General features: G+C 38.4%; 1 protein-coding gene and 1 pseudogene across 1 annotated transcript in view; one reads left to right on the top strand and one right to left on the bottom strand.

Moving 5' to 3' along the window:
• The window catches only part of LRMDA (leucine rich melanocyte differentiation associated), a 977,871-nt gene that overhangs the window by 91,140 nt on the left and 859,628 nt on the right, over positions 1–27,103 (top strand). The gene's annotated exons all lie outside the window — the stretch shown is intronic.
• On the bottom strand, positions 6,953–7,071 carry LOC118604795 (annotated as a pseudogene).

Below are 27,103 nucleotides of genomic sequence, written 5' to 3'. Positions count from 1 at the left end.
CTCTAAAAAAAGGCTTAAGATTTCTTCTGTGGAGAGAGCAAACCAGAGGATCTCTGAATATGGGGACTCCAGGCACTTAAGGGTAGGGTTTAACTGTAGACAAATGGTAACTGAATATATTAATTTAACATGCTTGTTAATTAAACATATATAGAAGATTTTGAGACACTCCTCATTCCTTCCAAGCATTTTTTACTTACTTGGCTCCTAGGACTGTGGTGGTCAGGCCTTTACCCCAAAGCAGTGGTTGGGGAGACACCAGCTGAAGAAGAGATCTGAAAGTACTTCCGCTGGAAATTGCTCAAGTAAGTAGTCAAGCCAGATCACCCTATAGTGAAGCTCTAGAAAACAAGGCCTCCTCATTTTCAGAGATGCCAGTCAGTTTTTTTATTCTCCATTCTTAATTATGGGCCGAAATCTAAAGATTGCCTAACATCTGTGAGAAGCCTCTAACATGAAAGATGGAGGTCAAAACAAACAAGATGGAAAGAAACTTGGTTCAGTCAGGGACTATGCTGAAAAGAAAGCATAAGAGAAAAATCTTGTTATTAATATACTTAGATAAAAGGAAATAATGTAGTCTTGAAATAAGAACAGGACATCAGAAAAATAATATGAGGAGAATAAAACACTCTTGAAAATTAAAAACAGGAAGCAGAAATGAAAAAAATCTATAGAAGTTTTTTTTTTTTTTAGAAAGTAGAATAAGAAAGGGCAAGGGGATGAAGATAGGAGAGGAAAAACGAATTAAAGAAAGGACTCAAGAAGAGGTTCAACATTCACATAATTAGAATTAGAGCTCTAGAGAAAAAGAGAAGAAATAAATGAGTTATTTCAAGAAAATTTCCCAGAACCAAAGAACACAGTCCTTCAGATTGAAAGATTTCACCAAGTGTCCACCATAAATATGGGCTCATACCAATGCACGTGAAATATCAGAATACTAACTCTGGAAAAACATGTCACACAGGAATCAGGATGCAGAGAGTCTCAGACTTCCAAAAAACAAAACTGGAAGCTAGGAGGTAATGGAAAAATGCCCTCAGAAATCTGAAAAGAGATAATATTTAACCAGGAAGTCTATTATCAGCCAAACAAGACTGAGGGTAGGATGAAGACAAGATTGGGGGTAGATGAATTAGGTATGGAATGTCTCAAAAATTTACCATCTTAGGAAACTCCCAGAGGCGATGTTCCATGAACACATGAGAGTAAACAAGAAGTCATTGCTGAGGAGAGGGGAATGGCATCTTCAGGATGAAGGACAAGGAAGATCTCAGGATGATGGCAGCTCTGTGCACTGGGGGAGGGCCACTGGCCTAGGGCAGTTAATAGAGAAAACTTCCAGAGAGACTTCTCCAGGATGATGAATGTGCTGTAATAGCTGATGCATCTGGACGTTTGGAGAGGAAGCTTTAAAAATTGGCTAGAATTTGATATCGCACTATTGGTGGACGATTGTTAACTCCTGGGAAAACAAAAAATGTGCAGGAAGTTTTCTACCTCTTATACAGTTATAGCATGAAAAATATAATTATGAACACAAAACATGATCTCACAGAAATGATAATATGACTATATTGGAAAAATAGAGGACAAATAGAAGGTCTGCATTTGTAGCATAGGAAGAGTGAGTCATAGTAGGAAATCAAGAGATAATGCTTACAACTGAAAAATCAAGAAATAATGATACTTGCTTTTAAATTAGAAACATAGAGGAAACTGTCAAAAGTATTAGCCCAAAGAGATGGTGAAAAGAGAAATGAGGAGAAAGGAAGAGGGGCTATAGGTTTTTTTGGTAATAAGCCATGGGGAATTTTTGGGGACATTTTATGTATATATAAATTAAAAATAAACAAAAAACAACCCAACCTTAGAAACCTTCAGGAAAACGTGCCCGTGGGATTATAGGTATTTACTTCTGCCTCTTTATACATTTCATATATCTCAAAATTTCTACAATGGTTATATTCTTTTATAATATGAAAAAAAATGAACACTATTGATTTATGAGAATGATGGATGGGAATTTTTTGTGAGTCTCCATGGAGTCATGCGCTACTTGTGACTCTCCTAAGGGAGGAGTTGTTAATTGCATCACAGAATTGCAGGAATTCAAAGACATAGAGCACCTTGGGTCACTTGACAAGTGACAGGACGCCTGTATGCTCTTCCAAGAATGAAGGGACCTACTTTTTGCCCCTTTTCCCACTGCTGACCTCAGTATTGACTCATCCCTCATGTTTCCTGGCTTTGAAAGGCTTTCCCTCATTCCTCACCCCCGTTGCTGTGCCAGGCTGTGTGTATTTAGCTCCTTTAGAATCTTGCCTCATAAATCAGCTTGCCTTCTTCACTGTGGGAACAGCTTTTCTCTGCATTCCCTCTCATTTGACCCTTGGTTTCAGGTAATGGCTTACTGAAACTGGGAAATAACATGGAGCTGCTTGGAACAAAGAGCAAATGATCCTTTTCTCTGTGTTCCTATTTTTATTAGAAGCAGAACCTAAAGAGAAGAGTTGCTTTGGGGATTAATCCTTCAGAAAGTCTCAAATAAAACACTGGTGTAGCACTTGGGCTCCTAATATTGAATTTAGTTACTGGTCTCAATTCCATCACTATGAATTTTTGGTTATAAATAGTCCAATATTAGCAACCTTAATGAGATTATTTGTACTTTATTGAATACTGACTGTGCTAGGTTGTGTTTCATATATCATCTTTAATTCTTATAACAGTCCTCTAAGGGAAGCATCGTCTCTATTTCGCATCTGAGAAGATCTAGGCCTAGTAAGATTCATTCTTGCATTGGACACATCTGTTGAAGATGCTCATGCCCCCTGTCCTCTGGAGCTCAACCAGCAGGGTGAACAGACAAGTCAGGCAGATACAATGTAGTGTGATAAGTGCTAGAGAAAGAGTGGTACAGGAGCTTCTGGATGCAACAAAGGGAACAGTTAACACAGTCAGGAGGTCAGAGGAAACTTGCTGGACGGGGGAGTTTGGTCCTGAAGGATGAGGGGTTATCCTGAAAAAAGGGAGAATGGCAGCTGCGCAGTGGGAATCCTGTGAGCTAAGGCCCTGGAAAAGAGAATATAGACTTAAAGTTTTCCTTTTCTTTTCACAGACTCCTGTTGAGTGTGGCTTTAGAAAGGGTCAGCAAAGGGTATGGATATGATCATACCCGAGGGACCCGACAGCCAGACCTTCCCCTTCCCCCTTCTTTGCTCTGTTGTAGAAGTTGAGTGACTGGACCTAGAATAAATGATTACTGGGTGGTTTTGTATGAAGCCTGGTTCTAAGCATTGCAGAGATTAAAGATGAGGTAGTGTTAGAAGTCAGTTCTCTCCAGCTCTAAAGCCAGCACTCTTCACTGTGTTCTTACATTGCCTTGTTCCCTGATTTTTTTTTTTTAAGCACCTAGCTTTTGCCTAACTTTAAGGTTAGTACAAGAGAAATGGGACATGTATGTATTCCCTGCTCTCAGCTGGGCCAACAGGAATTGGCCTTAGAAAAGAACCACACAGCGAATAGCACAAAGCAGTTAAAATTTGTTTTAAAGGAAATACATGTCCCTTCTCATGACCTGCTGGGCTGTTAGTTGCCCTATTGCTCTCCGTATTACCTTCTTTAACATATCATTTATTTGACCTTATGCTAGAAGTTTGACTTTTGAGCCAGATCTGGGAGATCCTTGGAAAAGGTGAGAAAGGCATTCCTAGTTGCTTGATAGCATAATAGTTTCAGAGCCTCAGTTTTCATATTTTTTTTTCTGTGCCGAAAATACTGGAATTTTTGTGTTGGGCTTGTCATCTTTGAGCTTTTGAGCTCTTGAGTCCTCAGATGTAATTTTTGAACCTAGGTGTTGACATATTGAAGATAGAGGAAGAGGTTTGGGGAGGGCACTTTTTCTGCTTTGAGAGAGGCCAGTTTGCCAGAGTCAGGTTCTGCTTTCTAGGAGCTGTCGGTGACAATTCAAGAAACATCTGCAGGAGTGCATGCTAGGGGAAGGACTGGTAGTGGCATGAATGAATGTGTACTCATTTCAGAAATTTTTTTATTGAGAGCCTACTTCAGTAATTCTCTGTGTGATCAACAGACAGCAACCTAGAGCAATCAGCTTCACTTTTTTAGAAATGTAGATGCCCAGGCTTTTTCCGAGATTCAGTGGCTCAGAGTCCCTGCATTGGGACTCAGAAATCTATATTTTTAATGAGCTCTGTGCTTGATCCTGATGTGCACTCAAGTTTGAAAATTGCTGGTTTGTTTTTTAGGAAGCCTAGTTCAAAACAATACCAGAGTTTGAAGAATTGTCCTTGCTCTCAAAAGGCTCACTCTCTGTTGTGAGAAACCACCCTCAGATACCTAATTTTAATACAAGACAGAACATAGTATGCTTGTTGAGTGTGCATTATCGATCAGAGGAAGGATCTATTTTATAGCAAGTAGAAAAGAAAGGTATTTGGTTGGCAAATCTCAAAATATATCCCAGCCAGTGAGATTTTACAGAAAGAGAAGCCACCTGCAGAGCTGTAGAATATTCTGCATCCTTTCAACTGAAAGGGGAGGGATAACAGAACATAGTGGGGGTTTGACTGTATTAAAGTTACTTTTAGGAAAGAATGAGATGTGCATGTACCACTCCTCATTCACCCTTCACATGGGCTCCTCATAACATTTTAATGAGGAAAACCCACACACATGGAATCGATAGTATTAGAGGTGGAGCAAGTCATATCTGTCTGGTTGCACCTCAAGGAAAGGCCAGCAACGGTCTGGAAGGACTTTGTGCAGGAGAAAAAACATTGACTTTGTGGGTGGAAAAGTTTGAGTTATTTATAAATGAGTTTATCTGGGTCTGAGTAAGAGAGACTTTTGGGTATACGAATATTTACTGTTTCTTCCACGGATTTGGTTAAAGTTAGTGTACATAATAACTTATGTCATTGAACATCTATATTTTTTTTGTCTGTTCTGTGTGATAACATCACTTTCTAGAAAAATCTTGGAGTGAAAAACTTGGAGAGCGTATTCTCTGGTGTCCTGGGTAAGTAGGGTTGAGATCAGGGCAGCTGTCCCCATTCTGCTGCTGAGCAAGCTTCTCCCTACCCTTTTCTATCACTAGGAGAGTTGGGTCCACTCAGGGAATAAGTGGAGGAAAAGAGTCAACACAATTCTGTGGGGTACAGAGAAAGTACCAATTAATTGCTACTGGATGAGTTAACTCGGAGGAGGTGATATTTGGGATGTAGTGAAAGGATCATTGTGGAATAAAAAGACAAATGTTATATTCATGCAATATGTGCTACTTCATAAGGGACAGAAAATCCAACTCAAATTGGCTTCAACAATAAAAGACATTTATTGGCTAGGTGCCTGAGTAGGTTTCAGGGCTGGTTGATTCAGTGGCTCAGCTGGGTCTTCAAGAATCCAGTTTCAGTCTTTCTTTTTTGGCCATTCCTAGCATCAATGGACTGTCTTATGATCTCTTAATCACCATCACCACCTGCTACACATGTGACTTATTTAGTTTATTCATAGAGAACATGGTATCTGAGGATGAACATTTGAAGTGTTTCTGGTACTCATTTGTGAGGTCCTTGTAATAAAAACCTGTGACTACTTTTTTTCAATTAAGCAAATAACTGTATATCTACTGGGTGTAAATTGCTATGTAAGGCAGTTAAATACCCATCACATTTGATGGGCACTGGCCCTCTGAAATCTTTTACCTTGTGAAGTACTTAAAATAGAAGGTAAGGAAAAAACAATGAAAAAATATGTACCACTGAAATAGGTGGCATTTATGACTATTCCCAGTCACTCTGACCCAGTCACGTTTCTTTGCAATGTTGTGGGTGTGTTTTTGTCAGGGAGGATTCTGAGCGCATGAGTCAACTTCAGTAGGAAGGATGAAAGGTGATGGTAGTTTCTAATATTTAGCTTTTAAGTCAAGGACTGCTTTCCAAAATGGGTCTTAGTTCTTGGTGGGCGAGCTGACTTTGAGCATCATGTCAGGCCACGTATGTAGCCTCAAAGTAGCATCCGGATTATGTCTGTGTCTTCTTTCCCAACCTGCAATTGCCGAAGGGCAGAAAACACAAAACCTTGACTCAAACCACAGACAGAATGGCTTAGTAATTCAAGCTTGACTTTTTTGAAGAATTTTGAATTCCAAAATAGCACTCTTAAGGAAATTGACATGTTTTCTTTTTTCTTCCCTTTTTAAACTTGATTAGGTTTACACTTAGGTAATAGGGGGTCGTATTTAGGGGAAAGTTTTGTTAGTAAGAGCTTAAATTAGGATCTCTCTTATCTACAACCTTCATTAAAACACACACACACACACACACACAACCAGCAAGCTTTAAACCCAAAATAAATAAACACACAGTTATTTGGTCATGTATAATGTCCACTATGAAGGGACCTGGTTATGCCTATCTATGGGGGAAAAAGTTTTTGTGAACGTGTCTTTGAATTTGTCACTTTCTGATAAAAGGCTGTTCTTTTTATCTTCTAAATTAAAAATTTGTCGTGATTTTTTTTTTTTTTTTTTGCTATTGTTGCTGCTTTCTTTGACCTATTCATTAGTGCCTTCTCATCAGGATTGCACCAGGATTGCACCAGGATTGGAATAGTCTCAGAGAGATTATGTAAAATGAGAGGTTGGATTGGATGGTCATTTGCATTGTGCGATGCAAAGTAAAGCCACCTCTTTGCTGTCTGGATTGATTGCTTGTCACTCTATTTCAGCTGTGCTGGATTCACTCTGTCCTTCTTTTTCACCTGGCTTTGCTCTGTCAGACTCACCATCTGAGATGTCTACCCTGCCTTCTTTTAGCATACTGAAATCTTATTTATTTATTTATTTATTTAGGCATGGCAACCCTTGGTTGACCTCACAGATTGCAAGGACCTTGTCAGTTTACAATCCCTTATTTTTTATTTTTTACACCTACAGCACCTGGTCTTCCTAGGTCGTCTCCCATCCAAGTACTAACCAGGCCCAACCCTGCTTAGCTTCCGAGAGCAGATGGGGTCAGGCTTGTTCAGTGTGTCATGGCCATAGACAAGTACTGAAATTTTAACCATTCTTTCAGGGTCAGTTCCAAATACTTCAGGCCTTTCCTAGCTACTTGGGTCTTTAATGAGAGGCTACTTCCCAGATTTTTATTGTACTCGTTCATCCCATACTGTTCAACACAACTGTAAATTGGACCACTTGCTGTTCTTTATTGTATCATTTTTTATCTTGAAGAAACTGTATGTTCAAGCTTGCGTGACATTTAACTGTGAGACCTTGTGGACAAAACTGTGTCCTCAGTGTGTCCTGCATAGCATCTAGATAAAATAGAAAATAATAGGTATCCCATTTATTGTTGGTAATTAAAGCCTATAATTTATAGAGAGCACGAAAACTTTGGTGTTTCAGCTACTCATGTTAGTACGTGTTGAGAACAAAAGCAAGCAAAGAAAGAAATTTTAAGCCCAAATTATCTAAGAGGTCATTTCCCCCCATCACTCTAGGTGGCGAAGAGCTTTCTCTTTCCTGTGTTCCGTATTGTTGGGGAGAGGTTTTCCCATTTTGTTCAAAGCCTTGTCAGTCCATCATTTATTCTAACATGTACCCTCCCAAAGGAAACATCCTCCTCATCATCTGGAAGCATTCTCCTTGCTTCTACTTCTGACCCAATCTCTGGGAATCATCATGAGGGTGGCAGTGGGACCAAGAGCCCGAGTTTGGTGAATTTGGTGTCAGATGTATCTGATTTTCACTAGTTGTATGGCATCAGGAAAGTTATTGAGTCTCTCTAAGCCTTAATTTTCTCTCACAAAGTGGTGACGTACCTACCTCCCTGGCCGTCAGAATTAAATGAGACCCTGCCTGTACAGCTTAGCACAGTGCCTCACATAATTTATCCTCATTATTTTTGTAATCAAAGACTATATCGACTACCAAATGTAAGAGGCTCGAGCCAGGCCCTTAAGGACAGAAATTCAGATCTGGACAAATGTGTATGGGATTTACAGACGTGATTAAAATTGTTGAAATGAGCTAGGTTTCTCAGTAGATATTTGCATTCAGTACTGGCTGGGGTGAGTATATCTTGGGCCCAGATTTGAGAATCCTCAGCCTGCCATACAAGGTTTAGCTTTTTACCTCTATTTTCCCCCTCTCTTTCTGGAGGTGCCCCATGTGTTCCCATGCTGCCTGGCCCCGCCTCTGTGCTTATTTGTTGCTCATCTTGTTCGTGTGCTCTATAGCATGGCCTTTTCATCCTCCCTCAAGTCCCAGTTTCTGCCCTCTGAAAATCCTAACTGTGCTTATGCCCTGGTGGCTGACGTGCAGTTCATGTGAATGTGACTGAGGTGCACTCTCCTCTCCATCCTCTGCGACTGACAGTTTGGTATTTATCACAGTGATTTGAAGTGTGCATCTGTGTTCCTGCTCTACCACAGCATAAGGTTTAGAAGATCAGAGATGGAGGGAACTTTGATGTCTAAGAATGTGACCGCAAATGAAACATTCAGCTTCATTAGCCCATTAACAAAACAGGTAACGACGAGGCTTCTGTCAGAGGGGCCAGGACCCTGTTCATGCAGTCTTCATCTCCCCTCCAAAAGGCCCTTGAGGCTTTTTGCTGCCCCTTGAGCATTTCAGAATTCACTTTGAAGACCACCAGTCTAGCCAAACTCTCTCATTTTATAGGTGAAAGAACTAAGTTCCAGAGACTCAGAGGCGTAGTAGTGTGCCTGAGGAGGCCTTACAGCAATACCTGAAGCCATCTCTGGCCACCCTATTTCATCCCACCCTGTGCATTTCAGGTAGTGGATGCTCAGACACAGGGGATACAAGGAGTAATTAGGAAGGTGGGATGATTTTCTAATGGATCTCGCATTAGGAATTAAAAAAAATGTAAGCGTCATTTTTGTTTCGTGCGTAATCCTCAAACCCGGACTGTTCAACTCATAGGGGTAAGATGCAGGATGGCAGAAAGGGTCACTGTGCGTGAAATTCAGAAGTCTCTGATGTTCATTGAATAGTTTTTTTTGGCTTTGACCTGCAATTTCTTAGCTTTCTCATCTAGGCTCTAGCCAACTTGGGTCAAATGAAAGGGTCTGTATTTTTTTAACAACCAAGTATTAGGAAAAGACTGCTGGGAAGACTTTCTTTTTTGTTACCTAAGCTAGGATTTGATCTTCAGACCCTCAAGGTGAAAGGCTAATACCTTAATTTGTGTGTTTTATAAACACCCCTCAGGTGATGACCTTCTTCTAGTCTCATGTGATATTCATATTCTACAAGACTTATAACTAAAATTTCTGGCTCAGAATAGCGTGGTGTGGCTTGCGTGTTGAAGTTTAGAATCAGCAGGGTGCCATTCGTCCATTGGTTGTTGGTAAATGTTCCTTATGTGCAGTTGAATGAAAGCTTTTTGGGGTGATTTCCTAGCAAAATGGAATTTTTTATTTTAAGAGAAAATGTATCTTGTGGTTTGAAGAAACAAACCGCCTTTTTCCAATAGGACATATGTCCAACAAAGTAAGGTGCTTTTCCCTTTTTAAAAGCTTTCCTTTAAGGGTCATCTTTATTTTTCTGGTGTCAGTCAAATTATTTTTCAGCATAGCATGAAAACTGGAGGTGGAGATGCTCCACGGCTGTGTGTTAGAACCATACTGAAAGTTTTTTGTTTTATGTAAATAGAGATTGATGGAACATTTTACACAGAGTACGGGCTTTTGACAAAAAGTATTGATGGTTGCTTTCAGTAAGTGTTACTTGAGATGACAGAACATTGCATTTTAAGATGAATTACATGAGAAACTCCCTCTTTGGGAATGTCATACATTTTATTTCATCTGTTGTTTTATGAGAGAATGACTGAAGTCATGAATACCTTAGACTGAACTGTTTCCTTTGCACATTATAAGTCCCGGTTTGGTGCACTCCTATTTTAAATATGAAGTTATGGGGAAAATATTTATACTGGCAAATAATATTGATAAAAATGCTTAAATTTTCAGAAGCAGAACATAACTTCTCACACGGTTTCCCCTTGTGTAGTGGTGATTTGTGGGAAGCCTGGGAACCTAGTTAGAGTTAAATGTATATTTTTTAGAAAGATCTCAGAGATTTCTGATAAATGGAAAAATTTTTTTGTCGTGTTGGTGATTTATTTCCTCCTAATATATTTAAATTTCAAAAATGCTCCATTTGTATCTATTCCTGTGTTGTTATTTGTTCTTCATGAAAAGGCCTAGAAATCAGGGTCTGTGGTGATTTTGGTTTTGGGGCCTTAATTTTCTTTATAGCACAAATTCAGGGATATTAACTTAATGATATTAGAGGGTTAATGGGTATTAATAAATGCACTATATATTTATTGTACTAATTATACTAGTAACTGGGAATATAGTCCTGATCCTCACATTGCTTATAACCCAGTGAGGAAGAGAGAGAAAGAAACAGAAAATAAAATATCAGGTAGTGATGCATGCTACAAAGAAAATAAAGCAGAGCATAAGGATTTAGAGTGTTTCAGAAAAGTGAACATGGGAACTATTTTAGCTATTAAGTGAAGTTGATCTGATAAATGACATTTAAGCAAAGAACTAGCTGATGAGATAGCTTGAGCCATGCAAATGTTGGGAAACTTTGCAGAGGGAACAGTAAATGCAAAGGCCCTGGGGCCAGAACAAGCTTGGCATGTTGGAGGAACAGCAATGCTAGTGCCCCTCATAGCAAGCAATGGTGGGAGTGCTCCAAGTTTGGGGGTTGACATGATAAGCTGCAGGGAGGCCAGGTACAAGAGGAATGTGGTTCTGCACATTTGTCCTATGTGTGTAGCTGTAGACTTCTTGTTCTATGACCATACTGTCTTCCTGTACCTAGCGCCTGGCCAAATGGGCTTTCCTATTTTCATCCTACCTACTTCTGTAGAAATGTCTCATTACTCCATTGGCATTCCTGATCACCATTTACTGGATGTCAACATAGTTAAAGTCTCAATCACCAGGAGAATTTTAAACTTTAACTCCCCCACAATCAATCCTTCAGTTAAATCTGCTCTTACACACTTCGACTATTACTCTTTTCCAAAACTTATTCCAATCAGTTGTATATGTGATTGTTTTTCTAGCTATAAGCAACTGTTACTCATGTATGGGCCCTAGTGCTTAGCATAGTGCCTGGTACCCAGTAAATACTCAATGTATGTGTTGGCTAAATGGTGAGACAGTTACCTACGTGTTACCTGGTTGCCTCAATATGAGTACCAGAAACTACAGTGAATGCAAAGTCAATAGACTCCTTGTTTTCGTAGAAGGAGCTTAAAACTAATTTAGGGAAATAAGACCTTAAAAACAGGAAAAAATGTTTTGGAGTTGCAAGAGTTTAAATAATTGTTGGATTAAAAAATTGTTGCAGGAATGAGAGCTCATGGGGGCATTAAAAGGCCCAGGAGACTGCAGTATTTAAAATCTGGTAGGATGGAAATCCCAGAGGCCAGCCGGGTCATTGGACTGGGTTTTTCCCGCACTTGAGCTTTTGCGCCAGGGCCTACGAGATATGTCTTCCATAAATTTGGAGCCGATTTGGAACTAGCTAGCTGTTCTTCTCCCTGATGAATTAATGTGCTGTTCAGTCGAAGCTCAAATATGAAATATATTAAAAGCAAACTAAAAACAGGTCAATGTTTTCCCTCTAATGCTATGGGAATATTTGTTTTTAAATCATCTTTTAGTACTCTACAAATCTTCCCCACAAAATATTTTTTTTTTTTTTTTTTTTTTTTTTTTTTTAGGCAGAGACTATTTTTCCCAGTGTAAAAGGCCATTTCTTAAGTCCTGATTTATTCAGAAATTTACATGGAGAAAATGGCCCGAGATCCCACACAAGTGAAACTTTATTTTTTAATCTGGGGCACAGTAGGGAGTCCTGAGAAATGCATTTTCTTCCAAGATTGTAGGAGGAATACATAGTGTTTGTTTAAAGCATCAGGTATTGAGAAATGTAATGGCAGGGTGAAAAGTTTGACCTCAGCTGCCAGATCCGATCTGCTAAGGGGTAATTGAGTTGCCATGTTTTTTTCCTCTTCAGTTTAAATCAAGTTTTGCTATAGCCCATTTAAGTGTCAAATTGGTAGCAAAACTTGACAACTTCAGGGTGCAGACTTGCTTTTGATCAGAATTTACATGCAAATCATTTTTGCCTTGAACTGTCAACTGTTTCTGATACTCTTGAGGGGGACATGTCTCTCCTCACTCCATCTTCCCCCAAGTTGAAGGGGATGTTGGCTAATGTTATTAATCAGCATGTGGAAGAAAAATTATCTTGATAAATATGGTGGTTAAACTATATTTTCTCTTTTGTGTGTCAGCTGTTGCAGCTGGGCATTTAATCTCCTTTTACCTAGAAGGAAATCAAACAATTATCTAGCGCTTGATGTCAAAAAGAAACTAGTGAATAAGGGGTGGAGGGTCACCAGTGTATTGGGGAATGGACTTAAGCCACCAAAATCTGACAAAGGGTGCTGACAGTCTGCATTTTCTTGGGCATTAAACAAAGTCTTTGGTAACTTTAAAGAATCTTTCCTTGCATGACTAACCTCATTGAGAGGGTTAGAGAGAAAGCTGCCTCAGAAGTCTTAAGCCTGAAACTTTTTTTTTTGGTTTTGCCCTAAACCCTTGGGACGCTTAAAAGCACGTGAGTATGTGTAGCTCCATCATTCAGCAAGACAAAGGAGTGTTTGCACTTTCACAGAGTTAATAATGACAGTAGCGAGTCTTTCTTATTTCTAGCCAACCTGTCTTAGCATTTCCAGTCATCCACCTGAAGAATTTAATTGTGATTTACACTCTGTCTATATATTCTTAGAGACAGCCCCATGTTGAACAGCAAGAAAATAGGAGAACTCAGTGAAAGAAACCAAGTGGAGAAAAGAAGTTTCTAAAACTCACTGTAGGTTAATAGAGCCAATAATGAATATTTATAATTATCTATTATGGAGCCAAAACATTCAGTGAAATAATGTGTGAGATTTTGTTTCTAGCCAGCCTGAAATTCCTTTCCATCAGTACACCCCCAGTGGGGTGAGAACATCAAACATGTTGTCTTGCCAAGATGACAGCCAGCATTGCGTCAGATGGGAGCCACATGCAAGCCTGACTTGTGAAGTCAAAGAAATTTCAAGATTGGATTCGCTTGATCGGACGTGGCCCCATTGCAGGCCCCTCGGAAATCTCCTTTTCTGGGCCCCTTCCTGCCCCTGTCCAGTGCTGCCTGCCTGTGTGCTGTGAAATTTTAATTGAATTGTTAATGACACCGAGGAGTGACACAACACATGAGAAACTTCCAAGAATCAGTCAGGAGGAGCCCTTTTTCTTACTGTTACAAAACAGAAGACACTGGGAAATTGACAAGTCCAAGCGGCGAGGCCAGGGTAGTAATTGATAGCAGGCTGCCTAGAGCCAAGGTCCTTCCCTGGTAATTGCAAGCAGAGGCTGCCTCTGTGATCTCGCCAGTGGTGTTGGCCATGCCAGAGCGACCCGGCTTTGACGGATTGCTTTCCCGCGGTAATGACTTAGGCATGTTCCCTCTCTCTCGCATGAGGCCATGTGTCCCTCCCACTGGAGAAAATGAGCTGAACATTTTGCTGCTTCTTTAACAGGGTACTGTTAAAATAACTCTATTCTATTATATAAGCCCTGTAGTGCCAGCAGCTAAATTTATATGGTTATAAACAAGAGATATTACTTTGGAATACCACAATACTGTGTTTTTCTATTTCTTTAGGATTTCAAATGGTGTTTTCAAAATAATGGATTTTACTTCAAGAAAAAAATTGGGGGCGGGGAGGTGGAAGGGAGGGAGAAGGATCCTATTTCTGAACAAAACCCTCATCCTATTTTTAAATTCCTCTGTGTACCTTCCTTAATTCGCTAGCCCAGTATTTATTTGTATTTGTGTTTGTTTTGCTGGCTAGATTTGACTCTCTGTGGGGACATCAGAAAGATTATTTACTCCAGGATTCTGGAATAAGATAGATATTTTATTTCATGTTTTTTAAATTCTCCAAAGGTTTCTTTTTATTTTTTTCCTTTCTCATTTCTGGACATTGATATATTTCAGAACTTTTATGTGGCTTTTCCTCTCCCTACATCTATTCTGCCTTCTCCCCTCTCCCCCTTCCTGGAATGTAATTTTGTCCGTAAAATATGATGGTAAGCTGAAGTGTCCCTGATGATATATAGCACTTCTGGATTTTCACTCCCATCGGTGACAGGAACTTACTAATTCTGATGTAGGGGTCCCTGAACACATTTTCCCATTGTGGCTTGTGCTTTCTGGCATTTTTAAGGTTTGGTCCCACACCCCAACTCTGTCCAAACACATTTTTACACTGAGAAGCAATTTCAAAAGAATGCCAGGAAGATCCCTAAAAGTTCGCCTATAGGTTCACTTAAGAATGTGTGTGTGTGTGTGTGTGTGTGTGTGTGTGTGTGTGTGTGTGTTCATCCTTACATGATAGGTAAGTTTTGATGAGGAACCTAAGAGGAAGGGGGCAGATGAATACTCATTGAAACTACTGGGTGAAGAACAGATAGAGAAAAGATTTGGTCATGATTATTTACCTTTTTTCCCAAAATTTGTTGTTAATTTGTAGTGCAAATTTAGAATTTTAGCATTCTTACAAAATAGAGGTTTACGTGATGGTAGGTTTCCAAGTATCTCACAAAATTCACTTCTGCAAAAGAGCACTATTTTAGGTAAAATAGACTTTTGTGGGCTAGCCTGAGAACCTCACCATTACAGCGTTAGTTCTACTGGAAAATACCTCAGAGTCTTAACTTTGATATAGGATGCTAGGAAGATGGTGTTTTCTTGCCTTCTCTCTCACTGCTTGGAAGGAAGAACTTTTTCTTCTGACAGGATCCCAGCAACAAAAAGATTGACCCCATTTTACATGCTGGGGCAACAGTGATAACCCGTTCTCTTGCCCCTGCTGTAATATCATGTAGGGCATGCTCATAGTCAGGTGTTCATAAATAGGGATGTGTCAGAATTTCATGTAATTATTTGTACATTTCTGTTGTAACTGTTCATGTAGGTATTAGTTTAATGCTTTATTCTTGCTTGTCTTCCCTGTGTTTTCATTGTGTTTTGTTTTAGAGTAATGGTTCTTAATGGAAGGAAGGGTACAATTTTATCACAACTGGGAGGATGATTGCCACTAGCATTTAGTGGGTAGAGGTTGGGGATGCTGCTTAATAGCCTATAATGCACTGGACAGCCCCAAATACAAAGAATGATTAGGGTCCAAATGTCAATATAATTTAGCATAATGACATATAGAAATAAACTCTCAGTAAAAGTCCACCAATTACATCAGAAACCACAATCTGTCAATCAGCAAGCATTATTGATATTTTGGAGCTGCTGTGGGGGACCCCAAACTAAAAGGATTTGAGAAATATAGAACTTTCTGGTCCTGAACACAGGCTTTAGACGCAAATCTGGTTTCGGATAATGGTTATACTGCATGACTTTGGGCTTGTTACTTCACTTGTGTAAGCCTGTTTTCTTCTCTGCTAAATGGGACCAATAACAGTACTATATTATAAAACAATGTCTGGTTTACACGAGACCTTAGTAAGTGACTGTTGATGTATAAATTGGTTGCTGCCTTAAAGGTGGTGACATAATGAATCTGGAAATTACCTTACTGAAAACCTCCATTTTATGGATAAGAATACTGAGACCTAGAAAGGGAGGTCTTTGACTCAAAATGGTGGCAGCTAGCAAAAGGCAAATTTGGGACTAGAACCCAGGTTTTCTGACCCTAAGTTCTATGTTCTTTGCAGTGTTAAGCTTCCTTTCATGGTGTAGAACTTAAGTCTGACTGGGAAGGAAAGTCCAACATGTCTGAAATAATTAGAGAAACATTTAGTGACAACATTTCCAGTCTGAGAGCTCTGGATTCTGGAAGGACACAAGAATAAGTAAGTAGGATTATCGTTTATAACAATAATGAAACTCTCGCAGACTATGTAAGGATCTAAAGACCTGTGATGGAAACTAAAGGAAATGAATAGAAGACTTATGGGAATGGTCTTGGGGTTCAGTTCTTTTAGAGCAGAGAAGCATTATTGTGTGGTGGAAGTTAGACTCTTGAAATTTCTTTGAAGATATCAGACACAGAAGAAGAATGAGAGAACATTTATTAAGTGTTGACCACTATTGGGCATAGTGCCAGGTGATTTCACACATTTTCTGGTTTTAGTGGTCTTACTGAGCTCTAGTATCGCAGGAATTTTCCATTTACAAGATGGTGGATGAGAACAATGGAGGATATAACCATAGAACGACATAGCATGCTGCCTTCAAAGGTCATGTCTTTAAAGAATGTTTAATGGTAGAGGAAAATATTCATCAACTGTTCTGCAGTTTAAAAAGTAGGTTATGAAATAGTATATACACTATGGACCCCAAATGTACTTTAGAACAAACATGTATATGCATAGAGAAAATAATAGAAAACTATATCAGAATATTAACTGGTTACTTCTAGTATTGGTATTAAAGATGATTTTAATTTTAATTTTCTGTATGTTTACTAGTCTCTATTTTATAAATAAAGGTTTTTTTTTTTCGAATGGTAGAATTGATGTGGTCAACAAGTATTTATTAACAAGTTGCTTGTTCCTGGGAGCTATAAGTAATGAAAAAGAAAAGTAAACATGGGAACAGGAAAACAATGGTGTAGATAGAGGCTCTGTTCATCCCTCTGGTGACCAAATCAAAGTCGTGACAGAAACAGCAAAGAGCAAGGAAAAATCACCTGAGATCTGGATGAACAAGTCATACAACTAGGGAAAAATCTAAGAAATGACCCTGCAATGGCAGAAGGTAGAACCGGCCAAGGACCCAGGGCTGCCCGGTCCTGAGAGGCTGAGTGGGACAGAGGCTATAGTAGTGGCAGCCGGCAGCTGCGGATGCTTCTTAAAGAGACCGTGTCTGCAGGTGGATTTTTATAGTGACAAACCTCCTTGCTCTGAACACCAGTGCTGGTTCAGCTGCACGCAGGGGACACTAGGAACTTACAGGGAGACCGAGTTGTTGGGAGGTAAGATATACTCTATACAGAAGTGCCTGCAGTATCCATTATTCTTCTGTTGAGCCCTCCTTGCTCCCAGTGCATGGACGCAGCATCACCATAGTCAAGACCTCATCAAACTGGATAATAGAGGTCGCTCCACCCAGAGGATTCCCTGAAATTCTGCCTCCCCCAACTCAGGGCACCACCCAAGCCACACCCAGGTGTATCCTCAGCAAGTCAGGTGTTCCTTGTTGAGCAATGCCTAGGCTCACATTGGAGGCAGCTGGCCTCGGTTTCTGGTGTGGTCTTTTGAGGCAACTACAAGCACAGCATCTGTGGATTGCTTGCTGAATCTTAACAGGTGGTCCTGGAGGGGCAGAGGTTTGGGCTAAATTTGGCCTGCAGCTGAACCCCTCTCAGGACTGGGCCACTGGGCGCCTACTACACAAATCCACACTAATAAGATTGGGAGACTTAGGAGCTTTGCTTGTACGTAGAAACAGACATGGAAAGGCAGCCAAAATGGGAAGACAAAGAAGCAGAAACCATATGAGAGAACAGAACAGAGATCCAGAAATAATGGGGTCAAACAATCTAACAGACACAGAGTTCAAAACACTAGTTATAAAGACGCTCAATGAACTTATGAGAAGTGTGGATGAATTCACTGAGAACTTCAACAAAGAGATAAAAAAACATAAAAATGGACATCGAAATTATAAAAGGGAGCCAGTCTGATATGAAGAACACATTATCTGAGATGAGAAGTATCTTAAATGGAATAAACAAAAGAATAAACAAAGTGAATAAAGAAGAGGATCAAATGACCTATCTAGAGAATGGGAAAGCCAAGGACACTCAATCAGAATGGCAAGGAAAAAGAAGCCAAGACTATAATAATAATTTAAGGAGCCTATGAGACACTATTAAAGGTAAAAAATATTCGTGTCATAGGGGTACCTGAAGAGGGAGACCAAGAAGTTGAATATATATTTGAAGAAATAATGATGGAAAACTTTCCTAACCTAGTGAAGGAAATAGATATACAATCCCACAAAGCTAAGAGAGTCCCCCAAACCAGGAATCCAAAGAAGCCCACACCAAGACACACCATAATTAAAATGCCAAAGGTTAAATACAAAGAAAGAATATTAAAAGCAGCAACAGAAAAATCATATAGTTACCTACAAGGGAGCACTCATAAGACTGGCAGCTGATTTCTCAAAAGAAACTATGCAGGACAGAAGGGCTTGCCACAAAATATTCGACATGATGAAGACCCAGGATCTACACCCAAGAATACTTTATCCAGTGAAGCTGTCATTTAGAATTGAAGAATAGAGCTTCCCAGACAAAAATAAGCTAAGGGAATTTTTCATTACTAAGCCAGCATTACAGGAAATATTGGAGGGACTTCTTTAAGAAGAAAACAATTATATCAAAAACAGGAATAAAGAATGGTGATAACTACATTCCTATGAACAAGTACCCCAAATGGAAAAGAATTAAATGCTTCAACCAAAAGATAGAGTGGCTAAATGGATAAGAAAACTAGACCCCTACATATGCAGCCTACAAGAGATTCACTTCAGATTAAGACACACAGACTAAAAGGAAGGGGATAGAGAAAGATATTGGCTTGATTGATGTAGAAGGTACTGCACTGAATGAAATGGGATGGATAGAGAAAGACAAATATTGCATGATTTCACATACATGTGGAATGTAAAGAACAGAATCAACAACAACAAAAGTGGAAATAAACTGGTAGATAGAATATTTAGAGGGCTACTAGATGGGAGAGGAGTTGGGGGATGGCAAAAAAAGGCAAAGGGATTAAGAGCTATAAATAGATAATTGCAGAATAGACATGGAGATTTGGAATGTAGCATGGGGAAGAGGATTAATAATGTATTAAATATATAAGGGGAAGAGGGGTACTAGCTTTAGTGGGGTGATCACTTTGCGAGTTATGTGGATCTCCAATCACTATGCTATACAACTGAAACTGTTATTGTATGCCAACTATAAGTGAAAAAAAACCCCTTATTGAATTGGACAATGTAAATATAAGAAATTATCTATTATATGTCAATAAAGACAAAAAATGACAAAAGTAAACATGGGGGTTCTGCCCTCAAGGAACTTTTATTGTAGTTCTGGATAGAAACTACATGTATGGAAAGTTTATTAATAATGATTGTTTCTGATAGTTATTAACTATTCTACTATTACATGGCTGATTAGAATATAATAGAAAATCTCTAAATTTTTAATAATTATGGCCATCGTGTGATTTGTATACATTGTTTAACTGAACCCTCCCAACACACACATAGGGTCTTTATGAATATTCTTATTTTATAGATGGAAAAACTGGGTGTTAGTGAATTTGGAAAGTGAGCCAAGATTGACTCCAAAGTTCACATCTTTAACCACCAGCTAGTACTACCTCCCATGGAACCCTGTTAAGCTGGTAAATCATCAAATGCTCATCGCCAGTGAGGTCTTATAAGAGTTATCAATTTAAAAGGAACAGATCATTTCAGCCTGGATAAGAGAAGGGAGAAGAAAGATCAGGTGTCTCATGCCAACCTTGGCATGGTGGGAAATAAGGTCTCAACCCACCCTCCCACCAAGCTTCCATTTACTCATCAGTGATCCCAGCCTGATGTTTCTGAATGATTCTGTTCAGCATTACTGAATGTGTCTGGACCAAAACATGTGAACTAATAGCAGGTTATGTCAAAGACAGATAATGTGGTTGAGACCAGGCCAAGGTTGGAGGAGTGTCTTGGGAAGCTGTCTCTCTTTGCTCCTCTCCAAAAGCTCTGGTTGCCCTTATAAAGATTTTAGCACTGATTTGGGTAAATGTGGCTCTGACAGACAGTACCTTTTCCTGGCCTGGCTGAATCATTTTTCAGTCACACCTTGCACTGGGTCTGTGGCATTGACACAAGGGCCAAAATCACAGTGGCCACAGTAAGCTCTGTGGAATGTATGTGTTTCATCTTTATCAGGAGTGTCATGTGACTTTTCCTGATTGCATCAGCAACTTGCTGCCCCATCTGAGTTTCCAGACTAAATACCAGTGCTCAAGCCACATGTGTTTATGGTATATAATAAATCTCCATTTGTCATAATGGTTTAAATTTAAAAGAAAAAGAAAGGTGAGCTGTGATGTAAAAAAAAAAAAAATTAGCTGTTATAAATTAACTTTCTTAGAGTTTCAGGTCAAGCCCAATTTATTAAGGGGGATAAAAAAGAGAGAAACCTGGTCTGTGATCACAATTGTGATTTATCCACACCTTGAGTGGGTCCTCCTTTGGACCTTTTCTTGAACCACAGCTGGCTTGGTTTATACAGGACCTGCTGGGAGCTGTGGTTATAATGAAAAACAGTTATTCTTTCAAATTACTCACAAGAATAGGGTTCATTTTATCAAGTGCCCTCCTTAATTTGATTGTAAGGCTTTTCATATTTATTTTTCTGCATTAATCACACTATATCTTTGTGGCAAGTATGAACACAGTGAAAGACAGCGTTTAAAAGAAAACTGCATTTAAAAGAAAAAAACTACACTCAGAGGACAAATGTTGCTCTAGAGGTAGCCTGTTGGGAGCCCTTAACGGATGATTAAGAAAGTTATTTTGGGTTTTGTAGGAACATTGTGAACTTTTCTAAAGAATCTTCTTCAAGAACAGGATGGCATTTAATATTTTTCCAGATTAACCTTTAGCGATGAAAAGAGTGTCCAGTATTGACTTCTCCTGGCCGGAACCAGCAAGGTTTTGGCAGCATTAATTAACATATTCTGTCTATGCAGGAAGGTGCCCTCTGTGCCCTGGCTTTGCCCAGGGAAGAGATCAGGGAGCCCCTCCCCCATCCAAGACAGAGGAGCTCTCAATTTAATACCCTATGGTGGACCCAGGAGCCTAGGACCCAGCCTATACTTTTTTCTTTGCTAATTAGATCCTTTCTGACCTGGACAACCCACAGTCTCTTAAATATTGAAGGATGATGGACAGTTCCTGTTCTCAACAAAGCCTCCCCAGATGGTCTTCTGCTTTCCAGAGCTCCCTTTTAAAGACTCTGTTCTCTTAAGGAGTACAACTGAAAACCAGATGCCGGGTGGTCCATTACAAACAAGAAAATAAATTTTCATATACTTTCATGTTATTAAAATTTGTAGTATTTTTTATTTTTTTTTTATCTCTGGCCTCTAAAAGAGATCTAAGTGCACATTGGAAATATGTATAACTGGTTGTGCAGGCCTATCTGTGACGTCATCTCCATGAAATTCTGTGTGAGGCAACAGAATGGTAACTCCTCAAAAAGTCTTTTCCAGGAAGGTAAGTCAAAGCTTGTGCAGATGTGAGCACATTAAAAATTTATTATTATTATTAGCTTATTACTACTGTTTTCTATCTTAGGTAACAGTATTGATGTTTACTTTTTATTTTAAAATTCAAATTTAGTGATATATAATTTACATCCAGTAAATTCCCTTTTGAAGTGAAAGTTACATAATTTCTGACAAATGTATGTAGGCACATCATCACCACCAGAGTCAAGATAGAACATTTTCATCACCTCAAAAAGTTTGCTTGTACCCCCTTCAATGAGTCGTCTTTTCCTTTCCAGACCTTGGCATGTAATGATCTAATTTTATTTCTATAACATTGCCTTTTCCAGGAATGTCTTAAAAATGGCATCATACAGCATTTAGCCTTTTGTGTCTAGCTTTTTACTTAGCATAACGCTTTTGAGATTCACCCATCTTGTTGCATGTGTCAGTAGTTCATTCCTTTTTATTGCTTAATAGTATTCTAGTGTGTAGATGTACCACAATATGCTGACACATTCACCATTGGATAGACATTTTGATTGGTTAAAGTTTTTGGCTGTGATGCATAACACAGCTAAAAACATTTTCTCAGAAAATAGTCTATCTTGAGGAATGTTTTAGAGGCTCTTGAAAAGAGTTGGATCCTGCTATCATTAGTTGGAGTCTTCTGTAAATATCAAAGCTGGTTCATAGTGTTGTTCAAGTCTTCTGTATCCTTACCATTTTTTTGGTTTACTTTTTACATAAATTACGGAGAGGAGTATTGAGTCTCCAAATATAATTGTGTTTTTTTTTTTTCCTGTTTCTCATTTCAATTTGATTAGATTTTTCTTTATGTATTTTGGAACTCTTGTTAGATGTATACATGTTCGTTATATCTACTTGATGAGTCACCTTTTTTGTGCCTGAAATTATTCCTTGTTCTAAAGCCTACTTTGTATTATATTACACAGATTTCAGCTTTCATGTTGTATATCTCTTTTAATGTGTCATCGTATTTATATTTATAGTGAATTTCCTTCATATCTAATCTTATGATTTCTGCTTTTCACTTGAAATGTTTAGGCCATTTACATTTAATACCTTTATCAATATAGTTAGTTTTAAATCTAATATTTTGCAAGTTGTTTTTTATTTGTACCATCTTTTCTGTTTATTTTTTAATTTTACATTTCAATTAAAAAATTCACTTTATTAGTTTCAAGTATATAGTACATTGGTTAGACATCTTTACAATTTATAAAATGATCACCCTAATTGCTCTTTCTCTCCTTTGGCTCTTTACATAGCCATGTTCTGTTTTTATTTCCTTCTTTTCCTGCCTTTTTTTGAGATTATTTGTATATATTTATGATTTTATTTTATCTCCATTATTGGCTTATAAGTTTTTCTTTTAAAATTTTCTGGTGATTGCTTTAGGGCTTATGTTATATATCTTTCTCTTGTCAGAGTTCATCTTCAAGTAATATAACGCTTTATATATAGTTTAAGAAACTTGTGGCATACTTCCATTTCCTTCCTTTAATCCTTTGTTTTACTGTTGTCTCATATATTCCTTTTACAGGTTATAAACCCTATAGTTCTTTAATACAATTTTTATTTTAGACAGCAGTTAGCTTTATGTTTTTTAAACTAGGGAAAATGTTTTCCATTTGCTTATTTTTCTTAAACTTTTTAAGAAACTGTTTATTTTCCATCAGCCTTATTTCCATTTTGTTCAAGAGTTTTTGGAAGAATGGCTTAAGACCACGCAGTGGTTGTTGCTACCCATTCAGTGGTCTGAGCAATGGGGGCTGCAGACCAGTCTCCAGTGGCAGGCTGAGCACTCTGATCTTCAGTCTTTTCATGTCTCTTGTTTGATAATCTCTCTTGTGAGCAACATGGGAAAAAAATGAGTGAGTACAGACTCTTATTCCATCTGTGACTCTCAGGAATTCTAATTTTATAGCTTGCTCTAATTTAGCATTTAGAAATTTGTTAAGTTTTATCTGTCTTATTCTTATTTGCTGTTATGATGGGTGCCTCTTCAATTTGTCCTCTGCCAAAGGTGAAATAGTTTGTGTGTTTTGTCTCCTGTTGGAGAGGGACAAGTCATACTTTGGAATTTAGTTCATTTGTTTGCTTTGAAAAATCAATTTCATGATGGGTCGGAGAAAAGTTATGTTTTCTATATCCTGAGAAGGAATGAATTTCTGAGAAATTTTATGTGACATTGGTTAGTTGTGGTGTGTTCAGGAGGGTCAGGAAGATTCCAGAAATTCTACCATATGGAAAGCAGTTAAAAGATTAAGGGACAGTTAGACTGGAGAAGAGAAACTTTGTTGGAGAGAATGATGTAGTGCATGATAGCCAATACAAGTTGCTGTAAGATTGGCATGATGAAGCAGGTAAAGACTTTAACTTGATGTTGTTTGTAATGACATTAGTCAATTAACTGGTCAGTTATTAGTTTCTACTCCGCTAGGCACCCAAGATGCAAAGACAAGTAAGATACAGTTCTTGCTCTCAAGGGCTCATAATTTGGAATTATGAATTATAGCCAGTAATGATAATTGTCAGGTGGCAAACTTCAGTTTAATAAAAGGAAGAACTTGTCACTATTTAAAGCCATAGAGGATTGAGTGGACAATGTGCATAGGATGTATGCTTTTAGAGTTGTAGAGAGCTAAGTTCAAACCTTGGCTCCACAATTTTTTAGCTAAGAGAATGTGGGCAACTTAACATATTTCTCTGAGGCCCAGTTTCTTCAATTTTGAAATGGGGATAATAATACCTCCCTTAAAGGATTGTTGAGTAGGTGAAAGGAGCTGAAGTATGTAATGTGAGTAGGTCATCTACTTTTTTTTTTTTATGTCTTCCAAAAGCTTTATGCTCTTTTTAGTGGAGATATTTAAGCAGAATCTCGTTAGTGACCCAGTATAAAGGGTATTCTGCCCGGATAAGAGGTGGAACAGGATGATCTGGTTGTCCCTTCCAGTTAGTTTCAAGGTACTAAGATTTTAGAATCCATGTATATTCTGATCCTGATGAAAGGAGTTTGTTGTAGGTCCTTAGCTGTCTGTTCTCTCTTGCCTTATAATAAAGTTGTAAAGAAAACTAGAAACTATACTATCCTTGCATGATTACTAAGGGAGAAAGAAGCAGGTAGTTTCTGGAGAGGGAGTTTACACTTGAAGGTAGGGAAGGACATAAGGTCAATTTCTTATTTCCTACAGGTTTTATCTTGCCACCCTGAACAAGCCCGATGTCTGATCTTGGAAGCTAAGCAGGTTTGGGCCTGGTTAGTACTTAGATGGGAGACCACCTAGGAAGACCAAGTGCTGTAGGCATAAATAATAAAAATAATAATAATTATTATTAATAAAGAAAAAGCCTCTAATGTATTTGAGTTCTGGAAGGAGAAATAAGAGAATCGAGCAAAAAAAAAAAAAAACCTGAAAATATCCCAAATTTGATGCATAGCATGAATTTATAGATGTAAGAAACTCAGTAATCGTGAAGCATAATTAATTTAAAGCAGTCTGCACCTAGGGAAGTCTCAGTTAAATTTACCAAACAACAACAACAACAACAACAAAAACAAATATAAAGAAAAAAATGTAAACAACCCAGGAAAATGTACATTATTTACAGAATAATAATTTGAGTTACCTTAGTGTGTTATCAGAAACAAACAGAAGCCAGAAGACAGTAAGACAGTGTCTTTATAGAGCATATGGAAAGGACAAGATGCTCTGTATATCCAGAATCCTCTACCCTGCAAAAATATCCTTCACGAGTGAGGGTGGAATAAAGATATTCACGTAGAATGGAAACTCGTCTTTGGGAGGCAAGAAGAACATCAGATGTGATAACTGTGGAAAAACAATCAAACAAAAAGACTGTTTTCTTTCTTTATTTAATATACATATGAGTGTTTAGCCCCCAAACTCTAATATAGGTTATGCAGAGGTGGTATATGTGACAACTGTAGCATAAAGTCTAAGGGTGGGATAATGAACTCATATGATTAAACAACTTCATTTTACATGAAGTGGTACAATATTAACTCTAATCAGATTGTGACAAGTAAGGAATGTATACTGTAATTCTAGAGTAACTCATAAAAAATATATGGCTAAATACGATATAGCTAAAAAGCCAAGAGATAAAATGTATTCTAAAAGACTCTAAAAGAAGACGGAAAAACAAAGGAACAAAAATATAAGTAACAAAGAGAAAAGAGGTAACATGGTAGACAACTTAAACCATAATAATAATAATTAAATGTTAATGGACTAAACTCCCAATTGAAATGAAACCAATAAAGCCTGTCTTTTTAGTTCTCAGGGATGTTTTCAATGGCTGTGGAAGTGTTTTGGGATTTCAGGAGACTGTGTGGCTATGGAAACCCATGTTCTAGCCCTGCAAGATTGATATTGGGATAAAAGGAAATGAGCTATTTAGAGCAGACATGAGGCATGGGTTCTGGTTTGTCCAGCTCTTCTGGCCCTAATTCAATACTACACAGCTTCTCTCAGAGCTAAAACTGGCTCTTCTTTGATACTGAGAACCAGGTATTGCTGAGGTTGAGGCATGGGGCCAGATGCCTATGTGTCATTTTTCCTCCTTAGCCTGGTTGCATTCTGTCCATCTTTAAGCAAGTTGTTCCTGTTTTCACTGAGCTCTTCTTCCCTACCCCCTTTAAAGTCATATAGTATGTAAAGCTGTGTGTTGATTTAAGTCCAGCTGTCTTCCATCTGGGCCCTCAAGAGGTTTCAAGGACAAGGCGTTTCGATGTGTCTTTGCAGATTGACTTTATTAAGTGGTGTCTAAATCCTCCAAGACACCCCTGGCATAGTGGATACTATGAACAAGGGTATGACTTTAGTTCTCTGATGAAAGGAAAGGTGTGCAGTATACTGCTTCATTGGGCAAATGACACTCATACCCCCATACCCCTTCTCTAGAAAAAGGACTGGGTAACATATTAATCCAACTTGGGGAAAAAATAAATTAGACAATAGTCCACAGTATGATTTCTTGTCCTTTTTCCTTCCTTGCCTGATTTGCCTAGTATCTGCTAAAAACTTGTTAAAGCATCTCCCTGAAGATTAGGCTATATAAAGCAATGTAGGTCTTAAGTGTAACCAAGAGGATATTGTCCCAGTAGAGTTCTATTTCCTTTGATAAGAGAATAAGATTCTCTGTGTTTCAGTAAGACTTTGCACTGGATAATACAGTTAGCCCTCACAGTTTTCATTGACTTGAATCCTACCTAAGGTCCTACATTAAGTCACTGATAGAACTGTTATCAACCCTATGACTCTGACTTATTTCCTTTTTGAAATGAGGTAGAGTATAATTTTAAACATCTGTGGCCTTAGGAAAGCTATATAACTTCTCTGGATCTTATAAATAAAGCAAGTTAATGAGATATTCTTGGAGAGTTTGGATCAGTAAGTCCATGGTGCGGGGTGAGGCCTGGGTGTCTGTATTTTCACCAAGTTTCATGGGTGATCCTTTTCTGATCTGTAAAGGCCTCTCCAGATTGTAACTTTCTGTGAGTCCATGATTTTACAGAAATGTCAGGAAAGATGATTTTTGTATATACATTCTCTCTTTTAAATTGGTCCATTTAGGGTGTTGTGGTATTTTTATCTTAATATCCTTTAGG

The sequence above is a fragment of the Rousettus aegyptiacus genome, unplaced genomic scaffold, assembly GCF_014176215.1.
Source record: "Rousettus aegyptiacus isolate mRouAeg1 unplaced genomic scaffold, mRouAeg1.p scaffold_m13_p_6, whole genome shotgun sequence".
Taxonomy (NCBI): domain Eukaryota; kingdom Metazoa; phylum Chordata; class Mammalia; order Chiroptera; family Pteropodidae; genus Rousettus; species Rousettus aegyptiacus.
Note: the sequence above shows the minus strand (reverse complement) of the source record. Positions and strands in the feature narration are given on the sequence as shown.